Below are 23,615 nucleotides of genomic sequence, written 5' to 3' on the forward strand. Positions count from 1 at the left end.
GTGAGCCACTGCAGCCAGCAGCAGGTGTAGCTTTTGTTTCCCTGAGTATAGATTAGCCTTTTCTTTACCTACATTGTTTTGTAAAATGTGGTAAAAGACTAAGGAGCACCAGACAAGATCCTTTTTCTCATTACTGTTGATCTTCATTATAGATTAACTTTCCTCTTCCCTTACACAAAGACATTATGACTTTCACATTGTTTAAGATGGAATGTTAAATATACTCTTTCAAATTGGAAAAGGAAAACAGCTGTAACTAATCAAATTGCTGTAACTATAAATCAGGCTTTTATGAAAAATGTAGTATAGTAATCTGGATAAATTTCTTTGCTTTCTGCCTGTATAAGCAAGATCTTAACTTTGCAGCTTTGGAGCGCTGACCTCATTCCTTTGGAGTATTTGCTACTTGAATGGCTATTCTCAGATTTGTATTTGAATAAACTCTTCAAAGCTGGATTCTGATCCTTTTGATTATTTCAGGTTGACAGATGCATAGTGTGAGGGACAGGAAGTGGCACAGAGCTTCCATGCTCTTCCCAGGGGTGCTACTCTTCAGGAAACTTCATGTGTTTGGCTATCCAGAAACTCTCCTGACCCTGTCTTCTTTGGGTTTTTGTGAAGGATTTATTACATAGGCATGATTGATCAAACCGCTGACCATTGGTGATCAATTTAACCCTCAGTCTCTCTCTTCTCCCTAGATTTTGTGGGGTGGGGCTAAAAGTTCCAACCCTCTAATTATACCTTGGATTTTTTCAGGGAGAAGCCTCTATCCTGAAGCTACCTAGAGGCTGCCAGCCACTATTCACACACATTAGCATACATAAAATATCACTTTGGAGATTCTAAGAATTTTAGGAATTGTATGTCAGAAAAATGGAGTCAAAGACCAAATATGTATTCTACAATATCACAGAATGCCTCTATCAATGAGAGACAAATAAACTAAGATTGCCAGAATTATGCAATGAAGCTTCCTGAAGAACATGCACCTTGCCTTTGTTTGCATCAATGTCCTGAGTGTACAGAACAATGCCTGGCACAGAGCTGGCTGCCCATTATTTTTTGTTGAATGTGAATGAGGATAAGAGGACCTCTTGAGCAAAATTGGTACACAGGAGATGATAAATCTATGCAGCCCTTCATGATGATATGAAGAGTTGGGGAAAGAGTCCCGGTCACAAATGTAAGTCTTCTTTTGGCTCTAAAGGATTAAGAAGGTTTATAAAAAAGTTAGTCTTACCCTTGAGCTCTGAATTCACATTTGACAAAGAAACATGAATCAACAGCACTGATACTCAGAATTGTATGCATTGTTACTGAAACTGTGGCCTTGATAAAAGAAGTTATCTAACTTGAACTGAATGAGAACCAAATATGAGTTAACATTGAACTTTTAAAAATAATTCATCAATTCAAATCTGACAAAACACTTTCTAATGGTATTCTATGATTAAGCAATCCTTTACACAGTAGCCTTAGAGAAGAATTAAAAAGCTTCAGGATATCAGTTTCAATATCAATTTTGATAGAAGCAGATGCTAACTCACAGCATTCTTGCAGAACTTTTTCCATATGGTGTCCAGTATGTTTTGTTCCCATAATTTTTAGAGTCTGGAATACTTTGGGAAGCTTAGGTGTCATCACCATCCAAGCAAAACCAAATTCTTACAAAACTCACGAAAGAATATATATATATATATATATTCTTATATCTTATATATGTATTATATATATAAAAGAATATATATATAATATAAAGAGTATATATATTTTGCTAGAGCAATAAATTTACTTTAAAAAAGATGTTAAGGTGTTGAAATAAAAGTCTTGCTGGGGTATTCAGAAGTTTAGTATATACACATAGGTCTTAGCTTCCTCCAATATAAAATTATCTAATTCTAAATCTTTATTAAGCTTCTGTTTTAACATTGTACACTCTAGGGATAAATATATAAAAACACAAAAATACATACTTAGGGTTTATTTGAGAAGATGATAGTAATATGCATTAAGAAATTAGAATATTGTTCTACATATAAGGATTAACAGTTTGTGGGAGAAATTTTAAGTGAGATAGAAATGCTAAGGCATGAAAGATCAGTGAGGGCAAGCGTTTTCACTGAAGTCTTGGAGGAGGTGAATCTTCATCCTAATTTTGATAGACCAAGATAGAAGCGTTGACTATTCTATCAAGGGGGCTGAGTGAAATATCACAGATGGAGATAGTTTACATTGATGTAAATGGCCTGAACGCAGTGGAGGAGAAGAATCTGGGAGTAGGAACAAATATTTAGGAGAGTAAAATAAAACCGTTGATAGAATAACATTCCACAAATAGCAATGTCATGCATACCAGCCTCCCCAGTGCTGGTGAGTCAATGGTGGACAAGATAGATGTGATCCCTTTCCTCATGGAACTTATATTCTAGTTGGGTTCAGCAAACAAAACAAAACAAAAACCCATTAAGCAAAGAACGAATGGAAGCAAGTTTGTGATAAGTCATTGTAACAACATCAACAACAACTAGATGCTGCAGCAGTCGGCATTGGAGCTGAAGGACATTTTAGGGAGGGTGGGGAAAGCACCTCTAAGGAGTTGACTTTGAACCGAGACCTAAAGAAAGAAAAAGAGCCAGATAAGGAAAGCAGTGGGTAGGGACGAGGTGTCAAAGACTTTGATGGGTTCTACAAACTAACGGAAGTTGAGAGGCTGGAGTAAAGTAAGAAGGGGACACATGGTTCAAGGTGAACTAAAAAGGCATTCAGGAACTAGATCATGCAGGATATTGAGAAGCAGAGGAGAGAATTTAAAATTTGTTTGAAGTGAAATGAATGGGAATTTTTTGGAGACCAAATATGACCACATATAATTTATGTTTTTAAAAGGTTACTTTGGTTTTCACGTGTAGGAAATTAGGAGATAATGTTTTTCGTAATCACTACCCCCACCATCATCATCATCAAGCTACCTACCATACCATACATGATAGCACTTACCATGTATCACATAATATTCTATGTACTCAAAAAGTGCTGACTCATTAATCCTTATAACAGTCCCATGAAGTAGGTACCATTATTGTCCTCTCAATTTAGAGATAAAAATAGAAGGGCACTAGGAGGTTAATTATTTTGTCCAGATTTACACAATTAATAAGTGAAAAGTCTAAGCTTTGAACTGAGGCAGTTTGTGCTCCTAATCACTATGGTATTCTATAAGCAAAACCCAGGAAATAATATACGCTTGCTGTAGTCTATGAGAAATACGTTAGTATCTTGAACTTGGCAGTTGAACGGACAGGACTTGGTGATAGATTAGATGTTAAATTTCTAGGCAGGGGTGGCAATAATAAGACAGAAGTCCAAAACGATGCCTAAATTTCTCAAGCTGGGTTACAGGAAACCCTAAAAGTGAGATAGAGAAGGTTTGTGTTGATGAATAGGAATATGGTGAAACATAATAATTTTGAGAAGTGTAGTGACAGAATATGCTTGTTTAAGAAGGATGCATTTGACATAGGATATAATGAATCAGAATTTTAAAGGAGTGAAGGATATGCCATCTCAATGCATGATAATTGGTAAATTGATTATTTTGAGTTGAAAACCTTGGAAAAATTGTAGTTACAGAAACAAGTAGATGACTTATCTTTTCTTCCACACAGCAAGCCATAAAGATTCCTCTGGGAGGTGTACCCTCACAGAACCAGGGCAAGAAAATAGCCCTTATCATAAGAGACTGGGAATTGGGGGGCTGCAATAGACCTGGATAAATATACTTCCCGAAGTACCCCTTGTCTTCCAGGAGTTTTATACCCTTCTGTGTATCTCCTCGTGACTACCCTAGAAATTTACTGCTTCTGGTTAGATACCATTTATCCTGTCATTTCTTCTCAAATTTATCATTCTTTGTCTTAGAAGTATAAAAGCATCTGCTTTGGCCACTCCAGACTTCACTCTCTTGTGAAGATGCCCATGTACATGTAAAACTAATAAACTTTGTATGTTTTTCTCTTGTTAATCTGCCTGGTGTCAATTTGGTTTCTAGACTCAGCCAAAGAGCCTAGATAAGAGCTAAAGGAGAGATTGGAAGTGATCTCTCTCTCAATCCCCTATGGTTACAAAATCTGAGAGTCAAGACGTTTTGGAAGGAGACTGCTGCAAATAACTCTTCTGTGAGAAGTTGGGGGGCTTGCATCACGTAATTTATGTTACATATACAATTTCCGCAAATATCCCTTAAATGTCAAGCCAACAAAGTAAAATATCCAGGGCCTCCATCTTAAGAGGGGGCCAGGTTTAGTTTAATTTGTCTAACAGTCTCTTGAGATTTATTCCTGTTTGCATTTTGAGCAAAATGATTTCAAAACGTGACCTTAAAAAGTACCAAATAGCAACAAAAATTAAAATGTTTGCTTGCCTTTATTTAACACATACTGTTAATTTTCTGTGTTCTACAAAGTACAGATAATTATGCTTTGTCACTGCCCTGCAGGAGTTTACTCTCTGCAGCAGATAATATTAACATGCCATTTCAATTTCACACAGGACTAGGTCACATAAAGTCAGAAGCTGGGAAAAGTGCTTTTTTGAGGGGGGCTTCAAATGTTGTTTAAATAATGCAGAAGCAGAAGAAGCTGGAGGCAGCTTGAGGGGAGTGTGTGTGAAATGAAATGCATATGTTTCCATATCAGACAGCTCATGAAACCTCAGGGCAGGGGCCGGGTAGGACCAGAAAAGGGGAAGACGGTAAATAAGCCAATAATAAATTAAGTAGGAGTGGTCAGACCTGAGTGGGGTGGCACGAGATACATACAATTCAGAATCTTTTTAGTGGGGCTCTTGGGAAAAAGAGGCTGAACATTTTGGCTATGATCCTAAGAGCTGGGAGCTCTCAGAGAAGAGCGTGACATGGTGAGAGTGCTAAATGGAGAAGAAAGCTATGCTCCCTGAGACTATTGCTGTCAGGTAAAGAAAAATTGTAGCTGCCTAGGTGAGAAGTGGTCAAGTTTTAGGCAAAGAGAGTGGCAGAGAAAGGAAAGGAAAGGAGGGTATGCAATTATCCAACTACAGCATTTTAGAGCTGGATGATGCCTTAATCATAATCTTCTGGATGAGAAATTGTGATTATATCATTTACTATTTGAGTGACATTGAGGCAGTTTCCTAATATCACTGACAGCCAGTGTTACTAATTTGTAAAATAGTGCCCTGGGAATGTTGTGAGGCTCCACTGAGATGATGTATGTATGTTGTAAACCACAATAGATAGTAGATAGGAAAGGTATAATCATAGGAGTCATTTTGAAAAAAAAGAAGTGATAGATTTTGGCAATAGATTCCATGTGTGGAGTGAAAGAGATGAGTCAGAGTTTAGTCATTAACACATTCTGTTCTATTTTGGCCATATGTATTTATGAGACTATAAATGAAGATTAGCATTCACTAAGAGGCATATTGGTAAAACAGTTTTCTATGTTGGCCTTTTGTACTATAACTCTCAAACATTTCATAGCTGGGAAATCAGTCATTTTAATTGTGTTTGATTACTGAGTTCTATCAGTGTATCACAAACTGATATACATAGGGTTTGAATAAGGTATTTGATTTTGTATGAAGACCTTGGCCTTGCTCTTTAGTGTCATCCTTGGATACTCTTGTCACCGTCAGCAGCTATGGTTTACTAGCGATTGCCTTGTGTAGGGAGTTTATTTATTTATTTATTTAATTTTTTTTTGAGACAAAGTCTTGCTCTGTTGCCCAGGCTGGAGTGCAGTGGCTTGATCTGGGCTCATTGCAACCTCCACCTCCTGGGTTCAAGCGAGTCTCCTGCCTCAGCCTTCTGAGTAGCTGGGACTACAGGCGTGCGCCACCATGCCTGGCTAATTTTTGTGTTTTTGGTAGAGATGGGGTTTCAACATGCTGGCCAGACTGGTCTCAAACTCCTGACCTCAGGTGATCCTCCTGCTTCGGCCTCCCAAAGTGCTTGGATTACGGTTGTGAGCCACGATGCCTGGCCAGGAATTAATTTATTTTAGCAGAGTATTTTACAGAATCATTATGTAGCTCTTGTTTCAGATCCACCATTACAAAAAGAGTCCAAATGCTGCATTACAGTTTGCTCAAAGAAACCATGAAACTGAATCTCTCCCACAGATAGGAACTAGAAGACAAAGTTACCTATTTAGGTACACACACTGGTGCCAATGTGGCAAAAGGATGTTTTATTTCCAAAAGAATACAAAAAGAAATTCCAGTTTATTGGCTGATAAGCCTGTTCACAGTTTACTTTCACTTTTGCTAAAGATATATTTAAGTTTCATCAATTCTGAAATCTTCCGTATTCATCCTCACAAACCCCTACTACTTACATATCATAGTCTTACAACCTTATGGCATCATTCCTCTTGACTAGGCAAAAGAGCAATACAAGAGTCTTGTGACAACTTTTGGTACCCAGGTGAATATCCTGTTAAGGCCTAATTGGAAAGGACAGATTGTAAGAGGCAGATATACTCAAACAAAGCTGTATGTGCCCACTTCTTAGATTTAGAAGCAAGGTTAACAGGTTCATATGCACCACCCTGCAAATCTCACACAGCATCCTGCCTCTGTGGCATTTTAATGAACCTGAGTATTTGACTCTCGCAGTTGGATGTATGTATTTTTTCTGACTCATTGTAAATTTATGGAGGCAGAAGTATTATTAGGAAAAATAATTTTGTTAAGTAACAGTAGAAGTGGAGCTCCCTGGTGCTCTCTCCAAATCTAGAGAGGAAGAGCGCACCTAGTTTGGGGTCTATTTAACCACACCTCTTAAATATTAAATAAAAGAGCAAATCATTCTGGTTCCTGTAGAAACCTCAGATTGATGGAAGACCTTAAAGTTGAGCTCAAAAAAGGGCAAACTTGTTTCTCTTAGCTACATCTAAGAAACTGATTTGCCTGCCTGACACAGTACTGTCTATCAGGATCCTGTCACTTAACAAAATTATTTTTCCTGACAACACTTCTGCCTCCATAAATTTAATACATTCATAAAACACTTCGACTTTCCCTGCCTGTGATTATTCTACTTAATTTCATCATACAGGTATGCTCGTTTGTTCTGTCAGCAATCTCTCTCTCATCTAAGAGGTTTTTTTTAAGTTATTCATTCAACAAACATATGCGTGTTCCCTCTGTGAGATTCTGTTAGACTCAGTGTTTAAATTATAATTGGCTCGTAATGCTAGATAGTAAAATAGGAACCATCTGCCATAGAAGCAGAGAAAAAATCGAACTGTACAATTGTGAATTTGTAATTTGGAAAAGATGGGATCCATGCATGAAATGGCAAGGGATCCAATACAAGTACATTGTAGTTATCAAGTGACAAGGGTTGAGTTTTCTGATTTCCGTGCCAGAACATGTGGGTCTTCTGTGCCATGTAAAGCAAACTCTCATCTTCCATGAGCCTTCCTGAGTTCACCTGCAGGTGCAGAATGAGATAGTTTCTGTAACATTGACATCCTTCCACCTTAGAAGTACCTGCTTCTCTCTTCTCTGCCTGAGATCTTTCTCTAGTACCTTGGGAAATGATTATGTTTCAAGTAACACAAATTGGAAGTGGTGTTGATATGACTAAGAGCACTCTCAACAAATGGAGTTGAGAGTCAGTGCTCCAGCCACAATGCAATTGTAAGGTGTGTTTCAGACACAAGGGCCTATAGTGTATTTAGCTGCACTTGCCTGTCATATTAAGCTACTTACTAAGGCAGCATTTATAGACTTTTCTCCCTTGCCTGTCAAACCTTTTTCATGCCATCATTTGTACTTCCGGGATCACCCTCAAAGAACCAACCTGCACCCAGAGCATTGTTTCCAACTATGACATTATGATAGAGTATGGGCCTAACCCTTAGGCTATTAGGAGGCAATTATGAATTTTAAAGCAGGGAAAGATATGAACTGATTTCCATTTAGAAACAGAAAGTTCACGGTCTGAAGTGTGGAGAATCTATTGCAGCTAGACAGGAGTGGAGGCAAGAACAGTACAAAGTTGAGTAAATCTGGGCAAGAAATGAATAACTGGGAGAAGATAAAGAAGATAATTCTTTTTTTCTCCCAGCTTCATTAAGGTATACTTGCCAAATAAAAACTGTATATATTTAAGGTATACTATGTCTTATTTTGATATCCTTATACATTGTGAAATGATTACCACAATCAAGCCAAAGGACATATCTGTTACCTCAAATAGTTATTTTTTTTGTGGTAAGAACACTGAAGATCTGCTCTTAGCAAATTTCAAATATAGGATTCAGTATTATTAACTATAGTCATGCTGTACATTAGATCTCTAGAACATATTGATCCTGCATAACTGACACTTTGTATCCTGTCACCAACATCTTTACATTTCCCTCACCTGGCAGCTTCGGCCAACTAACATTTTCCACTTTGTTTTTATGAGTTCAACTTTTTTAGATTCCACATATAAGTGAGGTCATGCAGTATTTGTCTTTCTGTATCTGGCGTATTTCAATTAGCATAATGTCCTTCAGGTTCATCCATATTGCCAAAAATGGCAGGCTTTTATTCTTTTTTGAGGCTGAATAATATTCAATTTCTTTGTGAATGTGTATAAATCACATTTTCTTTATCCATTCATCCATTGACACGTTGTTTCCATATCTTGGCTATTGTGAGTAATGCTGCAGTGTACGTGGGAATGCAGATATCTCTTTGACATATGGATTTCATTTCCATTGGATATATACCCACAACAGGGATTGCAGGATCATACAGTAGTTTTGTTTTTATTTTTCTGAGGAATCTCCATACCATGTTCAATAATGGCTGTACCAATTTACATTCTCACCATCAGTGTGCAAGAGTTCTCTTTTCTCCACATTCTCACCAACCCTTGTTACTCTTGTCTTTTTGATAATAGCCATCCTAATAGGTGCAAAATGATATCTCATTGTGATTTTCATTTGCATATCCCTGATGACTGGTGATATTGAACATCTTTTTACATACCTGTTGGCCATTTTTGTGTCTTCTTTGCAAAAATGTCTCTTCAGGTCCTTTGCCTATTTTTAAATTGGGCTATATTTAAATTGGGTTAAATTTGCTATTGAGTTGCTTGAGTTCCTTATATATTTTGGACATTAACACCTTCTTAGATATATGGTTTGCAAATATTTCCTCCCATTCTATAGGCTGTCTTTTTAACTGGATTGTTTCCTTTGAGATGCAGAAGTTTTTAGTGTAATACAATCTCTTCTTTTGACACCTGTGCTTTTGATGTCATATCAAAAAAAATAGTTGCTCATACCAATGACAGGAAGGTTTACCCTATTTTTTGTTATAAAAGTTTTATGATTTCAGGTCTTATATTTAAGCATTTAATCAATTTTGAGTTTAATTTTGTATATGATGTGAGATAAGGGTCCAATTTTATTCTTCTGCATGTGAATATCCAGTTTTCCCAGTAACACTTCAATATGGTTTAACAGTATCTCCACCAAAAACTTATCTTAAATTTTAGCTCCCCAAAACCCCATGTGTCATGGGAGGGATCTTGTGGGAGGTAATTGAATTATGGGGGCAGGTTTTTCCCATGCTCTTCTCATGATAGTGAATAAGTCTCATGAAATCTGATGGTTTTATAAAGGGCAGTTCCCCTGCACATGCTCTCTTCATTGCTGCCATGTAAGATATGCCTTTACTCCTCCTTCACCTTCCACCATGATTGTGAGGCCTCCCCAGCCATGTGGAACTGTGAGTCTATTAAACCTCTTTCTTTTATAAATTACTGAGTTTTGTATATGTCCTTATAGCAACATGAGAATGGATTAATACAGTAAATTGCTTTCAGTAGAGTAGGGTGCTGCTGTAAAGATACCTGAAAATGTGGAGGTGACTTTGGAACTGGGTAACAGGCAGAGGTTGGAACAGTTTGGAGGGCTCAGAAGAAGATACGAAAATGTGGGAAAGTTTGGAACTTCCTAGAGACTTGGAGAGCTCAGAAGACAGAAAGGTGTGGGAAAGTTTGGAACTTGGAGACTTAGAGACTGGTTGAATGGCTTGAATGAACTTGGAGACTCAGAGACTTGTTGAATGGCTTTGACCAAAATGCTGATAGGGATATAACAATAAAGTCCAGGCTGAGGTGGTCTCAGATGGAGATGCAGAACTTGCTGGGAACTGGAGTAAAGGTCACTCTTGCTATGCAAAGACTGGTGGCATTTTGCCTCTGCCCTAGAGAGCTATAGAACTTTGAACTTGAGAGAGATAATTTAAGGTATCTGGTAGAAGAAATTTCTAAGCAGAAAGTGTTCAAGAGGAAGCAGAGCATAAAAGTTTGAAAACTTTGCAACCTGGCAATGCAGTAAAAAAGAAAAGAAAAGAAAAAAAACAATTTTCAGGGGTGAAATTTAAGCCAGCGTCAGAAATTTGCATAAGTAATGAGCAGTCAAATGCTAATCACTCCGACAATGAGGAAACTGTTTCCAGGGCATGTCAGAGAACTTCGTGGCAGCCCCTCCCATCACAGGCCCACAGGCCCAGGAAGGAAAATTGGCTTCCTGGGCTGGGACCAGGGCACACCGGCTGTGTGCAGTCCCAGGACTTGGTGCCCTGAGTCCCAGTGGCTCCAGCTGTGGCTAAAAGAGGCCAAGGTACAGCTCGGGCCATGGCTTCACAGGGTGCAAGCCCCAAGCCTTGGAGACTTCCATGTGGTGTTGTGCCTGCAAGTGCACAGAAGTCAAGAATTGAGGTTTGGGAACCTCCGCCTAGATTTCAGAGGATGTATGGAAATGCCTGAATGTCCAGGCAGAGGTGTGCTGTAGGAGTGGAACCCTCATGGAAAACTTCTTCTAAAGCACTGCAGAAGGGAAGTGTGGGGTTGAAGCCCCCACACAGGGTCCCCACTGGGGGACTGCCTAGTAGAGCTGTGAGAAGAGGGCCACCATCCTTCAGACCCCAGAATAATAGATACACCAACAGCTTGCACTGTGCGACTGGAAAAGCCGCAGACACTGAATGCCAGCTTGTGAAAGCAGTCAGGAAGGGGCCTATACCTTGCAAAGACACAGGGGCAGAGCTGCCAAGGACCATGAACCCACCTCTTGCATCAGCGTCACCTGGATGTGAGACATGGAGTAAAAGGAGATCATTTTGGAGCTTTACAATTTGACTGCCCCGCTGGATTTCAGACTTGGATGGGGACAGCGTCCCCTTCATTTTGGTCAGTTTCTCCCATTTGGAATAGGTGTATTTACCCAATGCCTCTACCTCTATTGTATCTATTACAATGGAGGAAATTAACTTGCTTTTGATTTTACAGGCTCACAGGCAGAAGGGACTTACCTTGCCTCAGATGAGACTTTGAACTGTGGGCTTTTGAATTAATGCTGAAATGAGTTAAGATTTTGGGGGACTATTGAGAAGGCGTGATTGGTTTTGAAATGTGAGGACATGAGATTTGGGAGGGGTCATGGGCAGAATGATATAATTTGGCTGTGTTCCCACATAAAACTTATCTTGAATTCAAGCTCCCCAAATCCCCACATGTCATGAGAGGGAGCTGGTGGGATGTAATTGAACCATGGGGGTGGGTTTTCCCCACGCTGTTCTCATGATAGTGAATAAGTCTCATGAGATCTGATGGTTTTACAAAGGGCAGTTCCCCTGCACACAATCTTTTGCCTGCCACCATGTAAGATATGCCTTTGCTCCTCCTTCACCTTCCACCATGACTGTGAGGCTTCCCCAGCCATGTGGAACTGTGAGTTCATTAAACCTCTTTCCTTTATAGATTACCCAGGTTTGGGTATGTCCTTATAGCAGCCTGAGAATGGACTAATAGACACCTATTGAAGAGACGATTCTTTCCTCACTGTGTGTCTTGACACTCTGGTCAAAGGTTAGTTGAGCATAGATTGATTTATTCCTAGGCTGTCTGTAATGTTCCATTGGTCTATGTATTTTATATCAATACGATAATCTTTGATTGCAGTAGCTTTGTAATATATTTAGAAATCAGGAAGTGTGATGCCTGCTGCTTTGTTCTTACTCAATATTATTTTGGGTGTTTGGTGTCTTTAGTTGTTCCACCTAAATTTTTGATTTTTAAAATTTCTATTAATAATGCCATTTATATTTTAATAGAGATTGTCTTGAATCTGTAGATCAGTTTGGAAAATATGGACATTTTAATAATTGTAATTATTTCAGTCAATGAACATGAAATATCTTTTCATATGTCTGTGCCTTTAATTTCCTTCATCAATGTTTTATAATTTCCACTGTAGAAGTCTTTTACCACTTTGGTTAAGTTTATTCCTAGGTCTTGTAATTTTTGTGCTACTATGAATGGAATTGCTTTCTTAATTTCATTTTGGAGAGATTGTTTTTTGTGTATAGGAATGCTACTGAGTTTGTATGTTGATTTTATATCCTGCAACTTCATTCATTCATTAGTTCTTGTTTTTTTTTTTTTTTTTTGTTTGAGTCTTTAAGGTTTTCTACATATATGATGATACCATCTGCAAACAGAAGTATTTTTACTTTTTTCTAATTTGAATTTTCTTTCTGTTTCTTTCTTTCTTTCTTTCTTTTTCTTTCTTCCTTTCTTCTTTCTTTCCTTTTTTTCTTTAACTAATTGCACTGGCTAGGACTTTGAGTACTATGTGGAATAGAATTGGTAAGAATGAGCATCCTTGCCTTTTACCGGATCTTAGAGGAAAAATGTTTAGATTTTTCTTATTGATTATGAAGACTGCTGTTATCTTTTCATATATGGCTTATATTGTGCTAAATTCCTCTTTGCCTATTATTCTTTTTTACCTATTTTTTTGGGTGTTTTAATTATGAATCAATTTAAATTTTGTCAAATGCTTTCTCTGTGTGTACTGAGATGATCATGTGGTTTAAAGTTTTTTTTAATCTCATATATCACATTTGTTTGCATATATAGAATTAATGTTGCATCCCAGGGTAAATCTCACTTGGTCATGATGTATAATTATTTTAAGGTGGTGTTGAATTCTGGCTGTTAGCATTTTATTGAGGATTTTTGCATCTATGGTAATCAAGGGTATTGGCCCACAATTTTCTCTTTTTCGTGGTGTCTTTGTTTTGCTTTTGTATCAGGGTGATAGCAGCCTCATAAAATGAGTTTGAAAGTATTCCCTCTTATTCTATTTTTTGGAAGAGATTAAAAAGGATTGATATTAATTCCTCTTTGAATCTTTGGTAGAATTTAACCATGAAGTCAGCTGATTTTGAATTTTTCCAGAAGGTTTTTGGTGACTAATTCAATCTTCTTGTATTGGTCTATTCAACTTACTATTTCTCTTTGATTAAGGTTTGGAAAGTTGTATTTGTCTAAAGACTAATCATTTCCTCTAGATTATCCAAGTTGTTGGCATATAATTGTTCATAAAGGTAGTGTATGGTCCTTTTTATTTCTGAGGCATCTATTGTATTGTAATGCATCCCCTCATTTCTGATTTTATTTCATTTTAATTTGTTAACAGCTTTATTGAGATGTAAGTCACATAATATTTTCCTATTTAAAGTGTACATTTCAATGATTTTTAGTATATTCAAAGTCATACCATCACTAAAATATAATTTTGGAACATTTTCATCACCCCTCACCCAAAGAAAACCCATATCCATTAGCTATCATTTTATATTCATCCCAACCCAGTCCCTAGCAAGCACTACCTTACTTTATGCCTGGAGTAGGATTTGCCTACTCTAGACATTTCATATAAATGAAATACTATATGTGGCCTTTTGTATTTGCCTTCTTTCAACTTACCATGTTTTCAAGGTATATTCATGTTATATTAGTACTTCATCCCTTTTTCTGGCTGAATAATATTTCACTGTATGGTTATACCACTTTTTTTTCTTTCTTTAACTTTTGTTTTAGATTCAGGGGTACATGTTCAGGTTTGCTATATAGGTAAATTGCATGTTGCAGGGGTTTGGCACACAAATTATTTCATCACCCAGGTAATAAGCATAGTACCTAATAGGTAGCTTTCAGCCCTCATCCTCCTCCCACCCTCCATCCTCAAGTCAGCCCTGTTGTCTGTTGTTCCCTTCTTTGTGTCCATATGTACTCAATGTTTAGCTTCTACTTATAAGAGAATATGTGGCACTTGGTTTTCTGTTCCTGCATTAGTTTGCTTAAGATAATGGCCTCTAGCTCTGTCTATGTTACTACAAAGGGCCTGATCTCATTATCTTTATGGCTACACAGTATTTTATGACATATATGTACCACATTTTTTAATTTGGTCTGTCATGGATGGGCATGTAGGTTGATTCCACGTCTTTGCTATTGTGAGTAGTGCTGCAATTAACATATGCATGATTTTATTTTTTTTGTTATTCCTTTCCTTTTTCCTAGTCTAGCTAAAGATTTTACAACTTTGTTTAAATTCTGAAAAAAAAAAACCTAGCGGAGGCACAATGAAAAAAGAAAACGTGAGGCCAATGTCCTTGATGAAAATAGACACAAAAATTCTCAACAAAATACTAGCAAACCAAATCCAGCGGCACATCAAAAAGCTAATCCACAATTATAAAGTAGGTTTTATTCCTCAGATGCAAGATTAGTTCAACATATGCAAATCAATACATGGGATTCACCACATAAACAGAAGTAAAAACAAAACCATATGATCATCTCAATAGATGCAGAAAAGGCTTTCAATAAAAATCAACATCCTTTCATGTTAAAAGCCCTTGACAAACTATGCATTAAAGGAACATACTTCAAAATAATAAGAGCCACGTATGATAAAGCCACAGCCAATATCATACTGAATGGGCAAAAGCTGAAAGCATTCCTCTTGAGAACTGGAACAAGACAAGGATGCCTACTTTTACCACACCTATTGAACACAGTACTGGGAGTCTTAGAGAAAGCAACCACACAAGAGAAAGAAATAAAAGGCATCCGAATAGGAAGAGAGAAAGTCAAGCTACTTCTCTTCACAAATAATATTATTTCATGCCTGGAAAATCTCAGAGGCTCATCCCAAAGGTTTCAAGAACTGGAAAAACAAACAAACAAACAAACAAAACTTCAGTAAAGTTTCAGAATACAAAATCAATGTACAAAAGTTGTGGCTGGGTGTGGTGGCTCACACTTGTAATCCCAGCACTTTGGGAGGCTGAGGCAGGTGGATCTGAGGTCAGGAGTTTGCGACCAGCCTGGCCAACATACTGAAACTCTGTCTCTAGCAAAAATACAAAAATTAGCTGGGCATGGTGGTGTGTGTCTGAGTTAATTTTTGTATAAGATGTAAGGAAGGGGTCCAGTTTCAGTTTTCTGCATATGGCTAGCCAGTTTTCCCTACACCATTTATTAAATAGGGAATCCTTTCCCCGTTGCTTGTTTTTGTCTGGTTTGTCAAAGATTCAATGGTTGTAGATGTGTGGCATTATTTCTGAGGCCTCTGTTCTGCTATATTTGTCTATATATCTGTTTTCGTACCAGTACCATGCTGTTTTGGTTACTGTAGCTTCGTAGTGTAGTTTGAAGCCAGGTAGCATGATACCTCCAAGACTAAACCAGGAATAAGTCGAATCCCTGAATAGTCCAATAACAAGTTCTGAAACTGAGGCAGTAATTAATAGCCTACCAATCAAAAAAAGTCCAGGACCAGATGGATTCACAGCTGAGTTCTACCAAAGGTAAAAAGAGTAGTTGGTACCATTCCTTCTGAAACTATTCCAAACAACAGAAAAAGAGGGAATCCTCCCTAACTCATTTCATGAGGCCAGCCTCATCCTGATACCAAAGCCTGGCAGAGACACAACAAAAAAAGAAAATTTCAGACCAATATCGCCGATGAACATTGACGCGAAAATCCTCAACAAAATACTGGCAAACCAAATCCAGCAGCACATCAAAAAGCTTATTCACAATGATCAAGTCAGCTTCATCCCTGGGATGCGAGGCCACTTCAACATACAGAAATCAATAAACATAATCTATCACATAAACAGATCCAATGACGAAAACCACATGATTATGTCAATAGCTGCAGAAAAGGCCTTCAATAAAATTCAACATCCCTTCATGCTAAAAAACTCTCAATAAACTAGGCATTGATGGAACGTATCTCAAAATAGTGAGAGCTATTTATGACAAACCCACAGCCACTATCCTACTGAATGGGCAAAAGCTGGAAGCATTCCCTTTGAAAACTGGCACAAGACAAGTATGCCCTCTCTCACCACACCTGTTCAACACAATATTGGAAGTTCTGGCCAGGGCAATCAGGCAAGAGAAAGAAATAAAGTGTATTCAAACAGAAAGAGAGGAAGTCAAATTGTCTCTGTATGCAGATAACATGATTGTATATTTAGAAAACCCCATCGTCTAAGTCCAAAATCTCCTTAAGCTGATAAGCAACTTCAGCAAAGTCTCAGGATACAAAATCAATGTGGAAAAATCACAAGCATTCCTATACATCAAAAACAGACAAACAGAGAGCCAAATCATGTGTGAACTCACATTCACAATTGCTACAAACAGAATAAAATACCTAGGAATCCAACTTACAAGAGATGTGAAGGACCTCTTCAAGGAGAAGTACAAGCCACTGCTCAAGGAAACAAGAGGACACAAACAAATGGAAAAACATTCCATGCTCATGGATAGGAAGAATCAATATCATGAAAATGGCCATACTGCCCTAAGTAATTTATCGATTCAATGCTATCCCCATCAAGCTACCATTGACTTTCTTCACAGAATTAGAAAAAACTACTTTAAATTTCATATGGAACCAAAAAAGAGCCTATATAGCTGAGATGATCACTTTTTCTTCTTTTTGACTTTTGATAATTTAGTTATAAACTGTCTATCCTCAATATAATACCAGCAGCCAGAATTTAACCTCACCTTAAAAGGATTATACATCATGAATAGTTAGGATTGATCTCTGGTAAGACTAAATCTAGGATATGATCGAGTGGAGCTGGAGCTGAGTCACAGGGCTGCTTCAGCATCTGTAGTGAGGTAAAGGTCTCCAGGCTTATTACTGGGGACATGAAGAGGTGTGTCTCCCACCAGGTTCCTGGGTTGGCAGGACTGACTCTGGACTATGGTAGTGAGGACCTGCTTCAGAATCCTGGATTGGGTCTGAGGTTGGAGGGCCTGTTATTAGGGGACGTGAATTGCAATGGTGGAAGGAGCTTATTTAGAAACTACAGCCAAGTAGGGATGAAGCTGAGTCCAGAGGGAGGTGGGACTACTTTTGATCTGCAGCCAGAACTGTGCTCAGCAAGCCTTCCACTTGTGTATGGGTCTGCCTTCTCCATATGGCTGTCCTCAGTATTGGGCTTCAGGAGGGTTTCCCAATCTACCTGGATTCAAAAGCTCCCACAAAGGCACTTTTGCCGCTGATGGCTGTAGTTTGTCATTTGTGTGGGGAGAACATGAGCTGGGAGTCTTCCATTATCTTGCTAAAGTCACTCTGAGAATATATTTCTTTAACCCTTAACACATTAGCACCACTGACCAATTTTGGACACAGTCTTTGTCATGGGTGTGAATAATCCAGCTTTGTACCTTGGTTAAGTCTCAACTCTTTTACTCTCATTTACCATCATTCTATTTCTTACTCATTCTCAAAATTGTTATATGATTTGTGTTTGTATCTAAACAGAAGGGTCAATGCTTCAGCGGAGTCCTAACATGCTTGCAATCTCACATAGAGCAGAAAGAAGGGTTTGGCACACCTTTTCCAAGAGGTTGCAACTGGGTTATTAGGAGATCATGGCTCCCTTACTAGGATTTATTCTTGGGAGGTACTCATTATGCTTGCAAATTATGTAACCCCCCCTAGATTACTAGTGCCATTTGCTGTCATTTTCTATATTTACATTTACAAAATTATGTTCGAGAGGCTGTTTATTTACTTGGAGGACCATGGTAGTGGTCTGCAATTTAGGTAAATTTCCACCCTAAAATTTGGGTAAGTTGGTGGTGTTCAGGCTATGACTACTGGTTTTAAACAGCTGTACTTATTACCAGATAAGAAGGAGACCACAGCTGTGATGGGAACATGTTGACTGTGTCTCAGGATGGAGTCTATCCAGTGTCCCAAATTACGTGGTAGGTTCCAGAGGTGTGGAGCGTCTACAGTTAATGTGTTTTCCAACACAGGTATATGTTTTCTCTTTCAAACATGAGCTCTATTTAAATAGCCAAATATAAAAATAGCTAGCATTTAAATGATACATTTTAAGGGATACTATATGTCTTAAAGTAAACTTTTCAACTGTTTTAAATCACTGCTTAATGTAATCATGACTTTCTCATGGTTTAACTAAATTCAATTATCTTGAAGTTTTCTTGACACTTTCTCAGAGTTTCTTGGACATTACAAAGATGAAGTATCTAGCATATTCTTTTCTTCTTTGATTTCTCTTTGGAGTTGCCCATAGTGTTTGGATATTAAGCAGCTTTGCTTCCATTGTTTTTTCTTTTATGCTGATGACGAGAAAATAATATGTGAGTCTCATAGTTCACAGAGGCTTTCTCCTGCATCAGAAAATAATAAATAACTTGCATTTTTCTGGCCTAACTCTTCTGTGACCAAGATCATGCTGAGTTTACATAAGCTTCTTCAACATGCCTGTGAAAAGTCTTGCGGTATATAACAAACAAACTATGTACTGCCCCCTTTCTACATATTTTGCCCATTTATTTATTGTTTAAGGTGGGAACATAAATATAGTTTCTGTTACTTCATCTTGTCCATACCTGGAAGTTCACGTTCTCTTTTTATTTAATCTAAATCAGGCTTTTGTCTCTACCAGTCCACTGTAACTATTTCAAAGATTCAATGAGCTTCACTTTGCCAAATCCAATTATTAGCTCTTAGTCCTCATCTAATTTGATCCATGAGCAAACTTGACCCATGACAAGTTTTTGTCTAACTTGTCTAACTTGACCCATGACAAGTTTGATTTTTCTCTCTGCTTTAAAAATGTTCTCTGCTTGGTTTTTAGGATATCATGATTTTCCTGTTTTTCTCCATAGCCCAGTGGCCACTTCTTTTTAAACTTCTTAACTGGTTCCACCTCATCTTCTTGACCTTTAATGTTGAATTGCCTCCAAGCTTTGTCCTCACTTTTCTCATTTCTCTTCTTGCTCTGCAGGTCTATTGTGTTAGGCCCAATGCCCCTTCATATAATCAATATTTTGTGACTCTCTCTTTAACGTTCTGAAATTAAGTTCATGGATAATTTGATCTATCTATATAGGTACTTTCAAAAGAAGCTCTGATTCTTAAATGAAGTTGAGAAAAAACCAAAATACATAATAAAATCATATGATTCAATTGTTAATTCTCAAGCACAATTATACTAGAGAACATAATAAAATATTCAGATGCTTGTACCCATTCTAATAAATGCAAGCTAATAAAGTCTGTTGTGTTGTTAGCTCAAAACCATGTGTTACCTGCTATTGGTGACAAGGTTTCCCAAAATTGGGATCAATGGTAATTTGCTGAATAAAATAATATTAATCTTATGTTGATATTCATAGTAGTTGCATTTATGGAAGAAAATAAGTATACAATAAACCTGTACAAAAATATTTTGTGTGTATATGTGTATTAGTCTGTTCTCACACTGCTCATAAAGACATATATGAGACTGGGTAATTTATAAAAAAAGAGGTTTAATTGACTCATAGTTCCATATGGCTGGGGAGGCCCCACCATCATGGTGGAAGGCAAAAGAGGAGTAAAGTCACGTCTTACATGGCAGCAGGCCAGAGAGCGTGTGCAGGGGATCTCCCCTTTATAAAACCATCAGGTCTTGTGAGACTTATTCACTGTCATGAGAACAGCACAGGAAACACCCACCCCCACGATTCAATTACCTCACACTGGGTCCTTCTCATGACATGTGGGAATTATGGGAGCTACAATTCAAGATGAGATTTGGATGGGAACACAGCCAAACTATATCAATATCTAATTATGATTTGGATCTAGGAACAAATAATTACAAACAAGCTTTCTGCTTGTATGGCATTTCAAAGTCTAGTAATCCTTGTCATCCACTAAATTTCAGGAGCACTCTTTAAATAGTTTAAGATCCTAAAACTTCTCCACAAATTTCCAACATCCACTAAGGATGCAAATACTCCAATTATAAAACATAGCCCCCTATATGCTGATGACTCCAAAATGTGTATTTTCAGCTCTCAACTGTCTGTTGAATTCCAGATTAGAATATCCACCAGATCACTGAAAATCTCCAATTGATCTTTAATTGACATCTCAAGATTAATAGATCAAAAATTGATGTTTTGATTTCGTTTCCTAAATATGCTTTTCCTATAGATTTCCCCAACTCTGAAGCAGCATCACCATATATCCAGTTGCTCAAGGCAAAAACCATGGAATCATCTTTAATTCATCTCTTTCTCTCACATCTCACCTCATCAACATCCTATTTTTTTCTACACTCAAAATATGAATTGGCTCTACATCAGAGCCATTATGTTTTGTGTGCACTATTGCATTTTTCTCCCACTTGCACTCTTTAATTCCATTATTGCCCTAATGAAGCCTATTTTTTCACTGTTCAGCCAGAGTGATGTTTTTTAAATGTACACCATTTTTTTTCTTCCTTTCAGCTCTTCACTTCCTGCTTCCAAATAGACTTGGAATAAAATTCCTATTAGGCCCTATCTGATCTCTCTGTTTTGTCAATCTCTATGAATGCCCTTTACACCACTTTCCCCATTCTTCACTGAGCTTCCACCATGTTGGATTCATTGATGTTGTACAAACATGCCAAGTCCATTCCTTTCTTAGGGTCCTTGCCTTTTCTGTTCACACTCACTGAAATATCCTTCTAAGGAAAAGTCACATGGCACTCTCTAATTGTCGCATCCAGAGAGCCTCTCCTAACCATCCCATCTAAAATAATACTTCATTATTCTATATTCCTTTATCCTACTTTTAATTTTTATAGTCTTCCTATGAGATTATTAATTTATTGATTTGCTTAGTTTGTTTTCTAACACTAGCTCCAAGAAAGAAGTCTTTGTTTTGTTTACTGATTTGTCCCAAGACTTAAAGCCATATGTGGTTCATTGTAGGTACTTAACATTTGTTGAATCAATGGATGGATGATGCCTGTGTTAGGGCAACAATAACAACTTCAATAAACATATATATATATATATATGCTTAAAGAAAAAATTACTTCTTGCTCATAAATTTGAAAATATATACAACTATTAGTGGTTCCTCTCTAAGTGGTGATTTGTGGACCCTCTAATTTGTAGCTCTACTGGCTTCCACAAAAGACATTCATGGCCATCTGCTCATCTATGGACAGAGCATGAAAGAACATACTTTTTATATGTGAGCCAGGCCTGGAAGTGACAACCAACTTCCTCTCATATTCCAATGGCTAGATACGAGATCTCAGTCACCTGGACATGTTTGACTGCAAGGAAAATTTGAAAACATAGTCCCTTGCTGAGCAGCTGCTCCCCAGTAACAATTCTACATTAAAGAATGGAATGTAACATATACTTTTTGGACAGTGAGTTGCCTCTCTGAAAGTGAATAAATAAAATGACTTAATGAAAATAATTCCAAGAATATTTTATGTTTTATATTTAAAAGACACTATGTTGCTATTTTTGGAAGTTTTGTTTTCCTATGCTTCATTATTTTATTTAATTATTTGATAACAATTATCCTTTGGGTAATTATACCCATTAATTATATTCATGTGTAATTATACTAATAATCTTTTGTCTTCTATAACTTATCTGAGATGCAATTGGAAGCAAACTGATGGGATTTATGTGGTATTCTGAGAGATTATGTGACTGAAAATTGGCAATATAGATTCCTTACCTTGCTTTGTGGTTACCTCTTCCTGTGTTAGTTCCCTTCCCTCCCCTCCCCTCCCTTCCCTTCTCCTTTTCTTTCCTTTCCTTTTTGGAGAGGGTGTCACACTGTCATGCAGACTGGGGTGTAGTGGTGCCATCACAGCTCACTGTAGTCTCCACCTCCTGGGCTCAAGCAATCCTCCTGTTTCAGCCACCCAGGTAGCTGGGACTACAGGTGTGCACCACCACACCTGGCTGATTTTTTTTTTTCTTCTTTAGTAGATACAAGGTCTCACTATGTTGCTTGGGCTGTAGTTTTCTTACATTTTCCAGATTCTGGAGATGTGTTCCTTGGCTCATGGCCTCTCCTTCACTCTTCAAATCCAGCAGCAGAGCATCTTCAGATCTCTCTGTTTTCCTTACATGGCCTTCCTCTCTGTAGTCAAATATCCCTTTGCCTCTCTCTTATAGACTCTCGTGATTGCATTTATGCCCATCCAGATAACCCAGGATACTTTCCCCAAAACAAGATCATATCAACATAACAAAATCATATCCCCAATCTCTCCGTTGCCACATAAATTTGCAATTACAGGTTCTAGGAATTAGTATCTAGTCATTATTCAACCTACTACAATCCCTTTTCTCATGTAATTCCTCCAGGTTGCAGTTTTTCTTAATCACAAAGTTTGATGAATCAACTAAATCTTCTGTCAGTTTTTTAAAATTTGCTGAATTATGCGTTATGTGGATTAATAAGAAATTATTTACAGTTACAATAACTTTTTGCTATGCTTTCAAATAATGGCACAAATACTGTCTAGTTTCATATGGTGAAAAGAGCTCAGAATTTTGGTTGTAAGTTAGAAATGAATTTAAATCCTCCTTCATCTTTTTTTTTCGCCATGTAAACCTGGATAAGTTACTAGGTTAATCTGAACTTATTTCCCATATCAATAAAAGGTTAATAATACCTCACAGGGTTGCCACAGTAATTAATTGAGCCAATAATACATGTAAAATACTTTAAAATAATGTATTAGATAAATATGTTCTGCACTATTTATTGCAGATGTAAAATTAAAGGTATTTTCTCTATAATATTTTAGTTCCTTTGTAACAGTAGGTAGCTAGTCAGGTATAAGCAGGGCAGATGAAGGCCCCCTTGCACACACCGGGAGTGCTGGGTGATCATCAGGTGGTGGTCAGGCGGTTGTTAACTGTTTCTCTAAAGTAGTAATTGGCCACAGCTGGCGCTAGGAAAAAACATCGCATCCTACTAGATAGAAAACACCTGAAACTGATCTGCAGCTTCCCAATAAGATCTCAGGGGAGGGGAGAAGTAATGCAAGATCCCGGAAGTAGGCCAGCGTATAAGGCCCCAAGTCAAGAGGTCAAGCTGCGCACTTGGTTTTTCACGTCACCCGCTTAGCCGTCTTCCAAGTTGTACTTTCCTTCTTTTCTTTCCTTTCCTTCCTGTTCTAAAGCTTTTGAATAAGCTTTCACTCCCGCTCTGAAATTTGCCGCGGTCTCTCCTCTGCCTTATGCCCCTCAGTTGAATTCTTTCTTCTGAGGAGGCGAGAGTTGAAGTTGCTTCAGACCTATATGGGTTTGCTGCTGAGGTAAATCAGATCTCTGCCACCGCTAGCACCTTACTGCACAGAACTTCTGAGGAGAAAGATGATTCAAAGAAGAAATGGTCCTGAAAATCTGATGA

The sequence above is a fragment of the Symphalangus syndactylus genome, chromosome 11, assembly GCF_028878055.3.
Source record: "Symphalangus syndactylus isolate Jambi chromosome 11, NHGRI_mSymSyn1-v2.1_pri, whole genome shotgun sequence".
Classification (NCBI taxonomy): Eukaryota; Metazoa; Chordata; class Mammalia; order Primates; family Hylobatidae; genus Symphalangus; species Symphalangus syndactylus.